At 41.2% G+C, this 11,557-nt stretch overlaps 1 pseudogene; it reads left to right on the top strand.

Annotated features, from left to right (window-relative positions):
• Positions 1 to 8,411: 8,411 nt before the first annotated feature.
• On the top strand, positions 8,412 to 11,219 carry LOC116252542 (flotillin-like protein 3; annotated as a pseudogene).
• Positions 11,220 to 11,557: the final 338 nt, after the last annotated feature.

The raw sequence follows: 11,557 nt of genomic DNA on the forward strand, positions 1-11,557 counted from the left end.
ATTTTACATTCATATCCGAACCCAAATCCGAATGTTGAATTGAATTTGGCTGATTTTCAAAATGTAAAAGCATTAGATATAAAAAAATTTTTACAAATAAATCCGTTCTGAATCTGATCAGATAAGAGTACGTCATTTTTTTAAATCTGAATTTGATCTGTTTTCTTAATTTGATAAGATTTCTTTTTTCATATCCAATTTTTTTCGAAATGTTTCTCTCGGATATCCGATCCAAATCTAATATATTGACCATGTAATAGTTTTGCAAAGGTTAAGACAGTTTAGAAAAATCTCGCCATGACATAATCAATATCTTCAACAGGTCTATGAGGACGTGTACCTCCATAGTTCTTGAACTTGAGTGAGTAATTCAGAAATGTCTTTTAAATTGACCAAGATTAGATTGGGAAAGAAAAACAAGAAACAGTCAACATATGGAGGCCCTAGCCAACCATCTAGTCCAATTCTCAATACATGTATTTGGGCTCCTTTGGAGAGTTGGGTTCAAACTGGTCGCAGTAAGAATCCTTTACATGTGCCAATCTGTTTCAAATTGCTGATTAATTCAATGTTTGGAATTAATTCAAATCCCAATCAAATGCAACAGATAAACAAAACATAAAAAAAAATACATAAAAATCACCGTTGTTAGGGATGGTGCATCTGATTCTTGATACATGATCCATGGAACAAAAACATTTCATAGAAATTAAGAGCCAACTTAGCAGCCCGGTTTCGATAATCCTTTCCAGCATTGTAATAAGGTGAAATCACATTTCCATACTCAGTTTCGATATGAATTAACATCAATTGGTTAGAGCTACTGCTATCTAGTCAAAAGGCCGGCAATCAAGAAAATCACATTTCCATAATTCATGCTTAAGTAATAGTTGTGGCACCATATCATACAACAGCTTTCAGCTAGGACTTCGGCAATTACTCTAAGTCACGTGAGTAAGGTTAAAAAGGAACGGGTATGGATACGACAACTTTAAAAAATGTAGGTATGGGGTTAAGGCTGGAGATATATTTATATATACATTTCATTTCATTAACTCAATTCTTATGAAAGAGAAAATCAGAATTGCCTATAATTATAAATTATAGCTTGTAGCCATATTTTGATTAATGTAAGACACCAAAAAAAATGTTTCATATATTGTGGGTGACTTCATTGCTAGGAAATGGGTGATTTCTCTCTTTTTTTCTCTACCACTTTGATGAGGCCATATATTCAAGTTTCCTTTCTGCATTGTCCAAATGTGAGAAACATCTATTGTGAAAATGGAAATGAATCCATTTGATTAATTAAAATATCTTGAAAGCAAAATTAAGATTGCCTATAATATAGCATGTGCTACATTGGAGTTTGAAGGGTGCACTATAGGACCGTCTAGTTCTTGACCCATGGGCAGGAAGGAGGATAAGATTCGACCTGTCATTCAAGTGGGTGGATTCCTTCCCGCTCACCCAAAAATGGTAGAAAATTTTGATGAGCTGAACTTCTTAATATTTTGATGCCATCTCTTTAAAATGCTACAAACAATTTCAAGCATGTAATTTGTATGTAGCAACACTGAACCTGAGGGTCCTAGGTTGAGGCTCACTAGTCAGGAGATGTCGTCATTTTGATTAAAATTGCACATATAGATATGGTTCGAACAAGCATTGGAGAACCTTATAAGAATTAAAAGACAGAAACTGCCGTTTCGAAATTTCATCATCATTCTCGTTGCCGCCAAATTCGTCAAAAAGGTTGAAACTTCCGTGAACTTTCTGATCAGCAGCCACACTTTCATGTGGATGGATCTCTATCCACATTCTTTAACATGTATGGATAAGCCAAGACTATCTGGCCCCGATCCCCATCAAAAACACGCACTCATACACGCGCCCACACACACATTCTCTCCCTCCCTCGCTTTCTCTTTCGATGTTCCTGAAATAGAACACTCGGTCAACTTCTTGTTTATTTTCAGGCTAACCTATAAACAAGTGGATCCACATTAATCTTCATCTTCCTTTATAATATATTGCTTCTTTCTGTAACCTTTTGGCCTTTCCATCTAGTGCTCATGAACTCAAACTTCAAAGAGTTGATCATCTGCCACTCGACTTATTAGTCCAGAAATCGAGCAAGACGACGAGCATGGTTGAATATTTTGGTAACTATATATGTGAGCTGCTGTTTTCAATATTTTATTTGCACCAAATTGATGAGAAAGAGAGATGCTTCCGTTTATGCGAGTCATGGTGGAAGTGTAATCCGGTCAAAAGAAACCGCGTTTGCTGTTTTCATATTTGCGTGTGTTCTAAATATTAACAAGAAGAAGAAGAAGCTGTGCTGTTTTTGGTTATATGGATTCGCCGCAGCACCAACTAGTGAAATCCAAGTTCAGGAGGATATGTGTGTACTGTGGCAGCAGCCCAGGCAAGAAGGAGGGCTACCAGACTGCCGCCATTCAACTCGGGAAAGAAATGGTAAGAGATATAATCCCCCTAAGTCCCCTGCCCATCTCTTCTTCTCAGATTCTCACTCAATTCCTGCTCTCCTTTTTTCCTGTCTTTAATCTGTGCTCCTCCCCTTTTTGGTGTTTCAACCTTTCTGGCTAAAGGTGGAGATAAATATCGACCTCGTCCATGGAGGCGGAAGCGTGGGGTTGATGGGCCTCGTTTCTCAAGCCGTTTATGATGGTGGTCGCTAGGTTCGCAGAATCACATCTCTCTGTTATCTCTCTCGCTCTGTCCTTCTTTCTTCTGCAAATTAATGCACATGTTCCGACAATTTCTGCTTCTGTAAATGTGTTGCATAGTGATACCGAAGACGTTCATGCCACTCAGAGAGGTACAGGACTCCCTTTATCGTTATTGCTATACCACGTAGCCATATTTTTTTATATCATGTCAAAGCTTATGCTGGAAGTTCCTTTTTCCTAAAGAGAAGGGCCATCTTCGCCTGTGTTTGCCTTTCTTTATTGGCTGAAGGTCACTGGCGTCACATAGCACTAACCGCGTTTGCTGTTTTAGTAGTAGAACACAGGCAAATCTAAAAACAGCAAAGGCGGTTTCTTTTGACCGGATTACACGTCTACTACGACTAGCATAAACGGAAGCATCTCTCTTTCTCATCAATTTGGTGCAAATAAAATATTGCAAACAGCACCTCACATATATAGTTACCAAAATATTCAACCATGCTCGTCGTCTTGCTCGATTTCTGGACTAATAAGTCGAGTGGCAGATGATCAACTCTTTGAAATTTGAGTTCATGAGCACTAGATGGAAAAGCCAAAAGGTTTCAGAAAGAAGCAATATATTATAAAGGAAGATGAAGATTAATATTGGTTCCATTTGTTCATAGATTTAGCCTGAAAAGAAACAAGAAGTTGACCGAGTGTTCTATTTCAGGAACATCGAAGGAGAAAGCGAGGGAAAGAGAGAATGTGTGTGTGGGCGCGTGTATGATTGCGTGTTTCTTATGGGGATCGGGGCCAGAAAGTCTTGGATTATCCATGCGCTAAAAGAATGCGGGTAGAGATCCATCGACATGAAAGTGTGGCTGTTGATCAGAAAGTTCATGGAAGTCAACCTTTTTAACGAATTTGGTGGCAACGAGAATGAAGATGAAATTTTGAAACGGCAGTTTCTGGCTTTTAATTCTTATAAGGTTCTCAAATGCTTGTTGGTATGTGCAATTTTAATCAAAATGACGATATCTCCTGACTAGTGAGCCTCAACCTAAGACCCTCAGGTGTAGGGTTGCTACGAACAAATTACATGCTTGAAATTGTTCGTAGCATTTTTTCAACAGATAAATGACATCTAAATATTAAAAAGTTTAGTTCATCAAAATTTTCTACCATTTTTGGGTGAGTTGGGAGGAATCCACCCACTTGAATGACAGGTCTAATTTTATCCTCTTTCTTGCCCATGGATTCAAAAACTACCTCGAGAACTAGGTGGTCTTATAGTGCACCCTTTAACTCCATTGTTGCACATTGCTATATAATAAACAATCTTAATTTTGCTTTCAAGAGATTTTAATTAATGAAATGGATTCATTTCCATTTTCACAATAGATGTTTCCTACATTTGGACAATGCAAAAAGGAAATTTGAATATATGGCCTCATCAAAGTGTTATAGAAAAAGAGAGAGAAATCACCCATTTCTTGGCAATGAAGTCAAGGCCAAGGCTGCATTTTTTTTATATGGTAGCAACTTCCATTTTACACTAATAGTAAGATATAATATCATGATACATTTGAGTCAAATGACGTTTTTAGTACTCAAGGTGCGTCTTATAGCATAAACTAGCGCCCTTCTTTAGTTTACCTTCACTTGTAAATGAATATATTGTGAAAGCAAAAAACAATATTAAATTGTAGAATAATGTAAAGTGTTCCTTATCATTCAATTGTTTATACTAGGACAGGTAAATTGTAAAGAAAAATAGGATCACAAAAAGCTTTTTCCTTCACCTACAAGATATGAAACATTTTTTTTGTGTCTTATATTGGAATTAAAATATGGCTACAATTTATAATTTGTGAGTATAAGCAATTCATATTTTCTCTTTTATAAGATTTGAATTAATGAAAAATGTATATATAAATATATGTCATGTTTTAACCATATACCTACATTTTTTAAAATTGTCGTATCCATACTCGTTCCTTAGTAACCGTACCCATGTGACTTAGAGCCACAGTTGAAGTTGTTGTTGAGAGCGTTGTATGATATGGTGTCACAACTATCACTTAAGCATGAATTATGGAAATGTGATTTTCTTGATTGCAGGCCTTTTGATTTGGATGATGTTAATCTAGCTTTTAGTATAATAATGACTATATTATTGACGGCATAACTTTCACAATTTATTAAGTTTGCCCGAATGTTTGTGCATATTTTCAAGGTACGAAAAAGCAGGACACTGAAGTAATGATTTTTGCAAGTTACTATTTTGATAAATCACAAACATTTAAATTTAATCGGTAGAATGTAATAAAAGAAACATCTCAAATTTGAACAAACAAAGCCATTGATTGTCATTGATTATAGGTGTTCCATCAGTCTTTGTTTATCAGTCATGGGGCATGTCTGTCACCTTTCCGTCCATTTTCCACCTCAAATACCAATGTATACTCCATTTTGTTTTCTTACAAATTAAATTGAATGCATGGGAAACAAAGTTGAGTGAGCCGAAGGTTAAAAATGTGTTGACTGCAGTCAGTTTCGAGTTGACTCTGTCCTGCTGTATCAACATGTATGTGGTTGGGGTTGGTCACATTCCTCTTAAAAAATGGGTCAATAAAGGGATGTCATGTGAGCTCTGTCTTATGAAACAAGTTTTACCTATAATGTGTTCTTATAGTGTACTCTATCCTAAAAATATTCCACTGTATTCCATCTTGACAAGATGGATTATGGCTACAGAAATTTAAGGTCACGACTACTGTGGCCTGCTTGTGCTCTAGATATGACTAAATGAGCCCTAGCCTCCATGGGGACATGGTTGCTTCCAGTGTACAGTGCGATAGTTAGTTTGTTGTATATTTATTTATTTTTTTGTATGTTCGGGTGAGCCCTAGCCGCCATGGGGACATGGTTGCTTCCAGTCTAAAGTGCGATAATTAGTTTGTCATACTTCATTTTAATTGTATTTATTTATTTTTTTGTATGTCTGGGTGAGCAGGAATAAATCGCACTATCTACGTGAAGCCAAAGCCTCTTCCATCTCCTTAGGGTCGAGGTTTGTTGTCAGTGCCTCAAGGTGATGCTTTCGCTTTGCTTCAAGTTGTATACTGGTGCTATTTTTTTTTTTTCAGCACAGAAAGTTGACACCATTAGAGTTTAAACCTTAAACTGACTACTTACCAGCCCACTCTATCCATTGTGCAAATCTCAATTTCATTTTGTCATTTTTGAGTAATTAAACTTCGCTTACCGTGGAAAGAAATTACTTTTGTTTTTGAGTTGTTAAGTTGAGCAGCCGCAGGTTTTGGCCATCATAAATGACAAAATATGTCCATGGTTATTGTCTGCTCCATAAATAGTTGAAGCCACACCCAATAAAAAAGGAATGTTATCCAAACACTTCTCAAATAGTTGCAGTAAAACTTGACCCATTGAACCGTTTGCTTTTCCATCGCCAAAAGAGTTGAGATGATTGGATGGAGCTGGCAGACAACCGATCAGTTTCTGTTTCGAATCCATGGGGTGCCATCTCTGTGTGCTGTAAATGGGAGGACACTGACACATAAGTTGAAGTGTGGCATGAGCGGTACCTTAAAACACCAAAAGCAGACCGTGTACCTTAAGAGATCGTTTGATTGTTGTCCATTGGGACAGAACTAATAGGATGTCATGTCCATCACTCTACTTTCCTGTTCTTATGGACAATGATGTTTTTCATCCGTCATTTGATGATTTTAGGAAGAAACCACTACGTTCCGCTTGTCTGACGTTTTGTTTCGTATATGTATGTTTTGTCCGTTCTGTTCGTTCTGTCAAAAGTTTTTTTCTTTATCACACAAGCAATAGGAACTTTTTGAAGTTGAAGTGGGAACTTTTTGTTTTCCGGGTTTTGAGAAAAAAATCTTTTCCAAATCTGAGAAAACCACAGTTTGATAGGAAAATTTTTGCCCCCCTTCTTCCATTTTCACCATCAAGAACAATTTGAGTCCAAAGCAGAAGACCAACGAGTAAGAAGATGGAATAAATGATCAGAAAATCAGTTTCATTGCTCCAGCAGGAAAAGGGTGAAAGGGAGCAAAATTCCAGATGGAAAAAAAAGGAAGAACACAGAGAAGTTTTAGCTCATGCTGATTTCATCTCAAAAAAGAATGGGTAACAGTTTCTCAAGCTTTAGTAGAAGAAATTACAAGGAAAAATGAGAGAAACACTGAATCTGGTGTCGGGCCTTCTGTTCTCCAATCATCCTCCACTAACACTGGGTCCCTCTTCCCTTCACCATGAGCAGAAGCCAGATCCGTGAGAGAAAGCACAAGCTCACGAGATCATCATTCTTCTCACGGAGGCCCTCCGTGAGTAATCCCAACCCCAATCACAAAGCAGATGCTCTTCTATAGTATTTACAATTTAAAATGCTATGAGCACGTCACAAGCAAAACCCCCAATTTCTCAATACCACGACTCCCTCACGACAAAACTGTAATCATAGACTTGAGAAGGAAAGTGGAAGGAAGAAAACATGGCCTTCACGCCCTAGGAGAATCACCAGAACCGAGAGAATCGGCCGGAAGCTCGCCGTTTCAGTAGTCCACACTATAATCTGAGCACGTGCTCGCGGAACAGGAGCTGGTCAGGGAGATTAAGGGAAAGCTGCCGCCGACTTCCGCCGCGGCCATTGACACTAGTTCGGCGACCGACTGGCCGAGGCACCTGAAGATCCTGGCCTTGACCTGCGCCCTCTTGGGTGGAAGATTTCTGGTGCAAAGGGGCGGAGGATTCCGGGTGCGAGGGAGAAGAAGAGAGAAGGGGTGAGGGGGAGACTCAAAAGAGAAAAGGGGGAGAGACGGAGGAGAATGAGAGAGCTCGAAGCGATACTTCGAGAGCTCGAAGGCGGGAAGCTCAGGGGAGGGAGACGGTGTCCTGTTTAGACTGTTGAAAGGGTTAGCTCGGAGAGGATGGGAAAAATAATTATTTATACCCTTGTTAGTCGTCTGTTTAGGCTGTTTCGAGGGTGAGTTCGGATAGGATCCTTGAAACTCAGCTTTGAGGCGGTTCAAACATACTCTGAAAATTATAAACATGGTGGCAGCAATTTCATTCCTGAGGCTACTGGATGCTGATATGTTTGTCAACTTAGTGATGATCAAACACATAATAGCTTGTTCTTATGAACTTCTGCAATTTATTTATTCATGTTGAAAAAAAATTTATTTATACCCTTGTTCAGTCGTTTGTTCTGTCCAGCCTGTCATGTAGGCAGCGTTTGATGAAAAAATTAACTAAACAGGACACACGTATCCTGTTCCGCCCGTGGCCATCAAACTGTAGTTGCTCCATGACAACACAAACACACACACATATATATATATATATATATATATATATATATATAAAGAGAAGGGTCATACACTAAGGACCTTTACAAATATGAGTTAGTTATAATGGTACTTAGCAAAGATTCATTGATGAAAGTTAAAGGGGCCGAATTTTAAAAAATATTTAAAGGAAGGGAATCCATTTTTAGTTTGTGGTTCAATGAAACCGCACTTAGGCCGAGAAACTTTGTTGTTGGCCCAACAGTAGAAACTGTGCTTAGGCCGAGAAAGTTTGCTGCTTGCAGAACAACATAAAACCCTGAGGGCAGAAACTCTACAACGAGGGCTTATGTCTACTTTAACTTTTGCAGTGGCTGCATACTCACTGCAATCAAACTAATGTCATGTCGTCCTCGATCTGTTGCTTGTGAACTACACGTTCGAGGTGCAGGCCATGAGCACGGAAAAGTTCCCTTTCCTCCTTCCTGCCATCTTCACAATCGGCCCCCGAGTCGATGACATAGAGAGCCTCGTCAAGTATGCCAAGCTCCTGACTCCAAACCACAAGTTCTCAAACCATGTGACCGATCTTGTTCATTGAGTGTCGGCTGCTTCCATGACCATGGAAGAGATCTTCATGGGGTCCAAGGAATTCAAAGAAGAGGTTTTGTTAAAGGTGCAGTTGGAGCTTAACCAGTTTGGCCTGTTGATCTACAATGCCAATGTGAAGCAGGTGGTCTGCGTCTGCAACCATGAATATTTCTCCTACTTGGGCCAGAAGACAAAGATGGAGGCCGCCAATCAGGCCAAGGTAGATGCGGCGGAAGCTACGGTGAAGGGTGAGGTTCGTTCCAAGGAAAGGGACGGCTGAACTCTTCAGAATGCTGCGAAAGTGAACGCATACACCAAAATCTAGGCTGCCCAAAGGAAAGGATAGGCCACCATGGCCGATATGAGGATGTCTGTAGAGGTGCAGTTCCATGAGAATGACCGAGCAGCGGAGGTGGCCAAGGGCAATTCCCAACTCGCTATCAATAGGGCCCAATGGGAGCGCCAGGCAAAGATTGCAGAAGTGGAGGCCAACAATGTCGTGGTTGTCCGGGACGCCGAGCTGCAGCATGCCGTCGAGATGAAAAAGACGAGAGCAGAGCTGCTTAGCAAGGTGACCGTCGAGCTCGAGACCAACATGATGGAGGCGGGCTCGAGGTATTATCAAAAGAAGAGGGATATCGAAGCTCAATTGTTTGAGAGGAAGCAGGAGGCCCACGGAAGGAAGGTGGTTGCCGAGACTGCGGTCTACGCAGGAGGAAGCGGACACCGAGCTTTATGTAGAGCAGAAGGCGTCTGAGGCCATGGTGGCAACTGCCAAGGCGTAGGCTTATTATGTGGATAAAATGCTGACTGCAATGGGGGCGACTACATGGCCCAAACGGATTACCTCATGATCAAGGAAGGAGTATACTAGGAGATTGCAGAAGTGGTAGTAGGCCTGGACCTGGGCCCGAGGTGCGGACCTGGTCGGCCCGGCCCGTTACTAATTTAAAAATATTTTTTTTTATTACCAAACAAGTTGTGGGCACGGGCACAGGCCTCGGTTGCGGGCACGATGGGCCGGGTCAAGCGGCAGCAGCCAATGTAGAGGATGGGCCGGGTCAAGTGGCAGCAGCCAATGTAGAGGCTCATTACGTGGAGAAAATGTTGACGGAACGGGAGGGGTTACTACATGGTCGAGGGATTACCTCATGATCAAGGAAGGAGTATACCAGGAGATGCCGGGTCTGGTGGCATGTACATGGCCTGGGCCACGGGGCTGGGTACCCAGTACCTGGCTCGGTCCGATCCGGGTCGTTAATCATTTAAAAGAAATATTTTTTATATTTTTTAATTTAATAATATGTATTTATTATTAAAAATATATTTTAGATTATAAAAAAATTATTTTATAATTTAAAAAAAATTATTATCAAATGAGTCGGGTCTGGTGGCAGTTCCCAATGCAGAGGCTTATTACCTCGAGAAAATGCTGACCGTATTGGGGGGCAACTACATGGCCCCGAGGGATTATTACCTCATGATCAAGGAACGAGTATACCAGAAGATTACAGAAGTGGTAGTAGGCCTAGCCACAGGTCGGGTACCGAGTACATGGCCTGGCCACAGGCCGGGTACCTGGTACACGGCCTGGGACCGGGCCCGAGTGCAGGCCGGCCCGATCTAGCCCGTTAATAATTTAAAAAAATATATTTATTATTCCTTCATTTGTAATAAATACATATTAACAAATTAAAAAATAATAAAAAATATTTTTTTTAATTATTAATTGGCCGAGCAGAGTCGGGTCGGGTCGCACCTTGGGCCCAGGCCGGGTATCGGGGTACCCGGCCCGTGGCCCAGGCCTACTACCACTTCTGCAATCTCCTGGTATACTCCTTTCTTGATCCTGAGGTAATCCCTCGGGGCTATATAGTCACCCCCCCCCCCCCCCCCGTTCTGTCAGCATTTTCTTCACGTAATAAGCCTTTGCGTTGGCTGCTACCACCCGACCAGTCGCGTTGTGCCCAAAGCTCGGGCCCGACCTGGCCTGTCGTGCTCATAGCCCAAGCCCGACCTGACCTGGCCCGTTGTGCCCGAAGCCCAGGCCCGACCCGACTCGCGCTGTTTGAAAATAAAAAATATTTTTAAATTATAAATTAAAATTTTATAATATAAAATATATATTTAATAATAAAATACATATTATCAAATCAGAAAATAATAAAAATATTTTTTTTAATTAGTAACGGGCCGGGTCGGGCCGACGGCCTGGCCGCACCTTAGGCCTGTCGTACCCTGCTCGTCGTACCCGGAGCCCGGGCCCGGGCTCGGGCCCGTCGTGACCGAAGCCTGAGCCTGGGCCCATTGTGACCGAAGCCCGACCCCGTTCCCAACACGGCTTGTCGTGCCCATTTGTAATTTAAAAATTATTTTTTTATTATCAAGCGGGCACGACGGACCGGGCCGGGCATGGGTCAGGGTTTTGAGCACGACGGGATGGGTGGGAGCTGTCAATGCAGAGTTTTATTACGTGCAGAAAATACTGACCGCATTGGGAGGCAACTACATGGCCCTCGTAGATTACCTCATGATCAAGGAAGGAGGGTACGAGGAGATTGCAAAGGTGGTAGTAGGCCTCGGCCATGGGCCGGGTACCCAGTACACGGCCTGGGCTTAAGTGGGCCAGGCCCGATCCAGCCTGCTACTAATTAATTTTTTTTATTATTTTCAATTTGATAATATGTATTTTATTATTAAATATATATTTTATGTTATAAACAAATTATTTTGTAATTTAAAAATATTTTTTTTATCAAACGGAGCGTGCCGGATCAGGCCCGTGCTCGGGCTTCGGTAACGACGAGCCTGGTCAGGTGGCAGCAGCCAATACAGAGGCTTTTTACGTGGAGAAAATGATGACGGAACTGGGGGTTAGCCAATACAGAGGCCATGTTGTTGACTACATTGAGAAGCAACTACATGGCCAAGAGGAATTACCTCATGATCAAATAAGGA

The sequence above is a fragment of the Nymphaea colorata genome, chromosome 4, assembly GCF_008831285.2.
Source record: "Nymphaea colorata isolate Beijing-Zhang1983 chromosome 4, ASM883128v2, whole genome shotgun sequence".
NCBI lineage: Eukaryota > Viridiplantae > Streptophyta > Magnoliopsida > Nymphaeales > Nymphaeaceae > Nymphaea > Nymphaea colorata.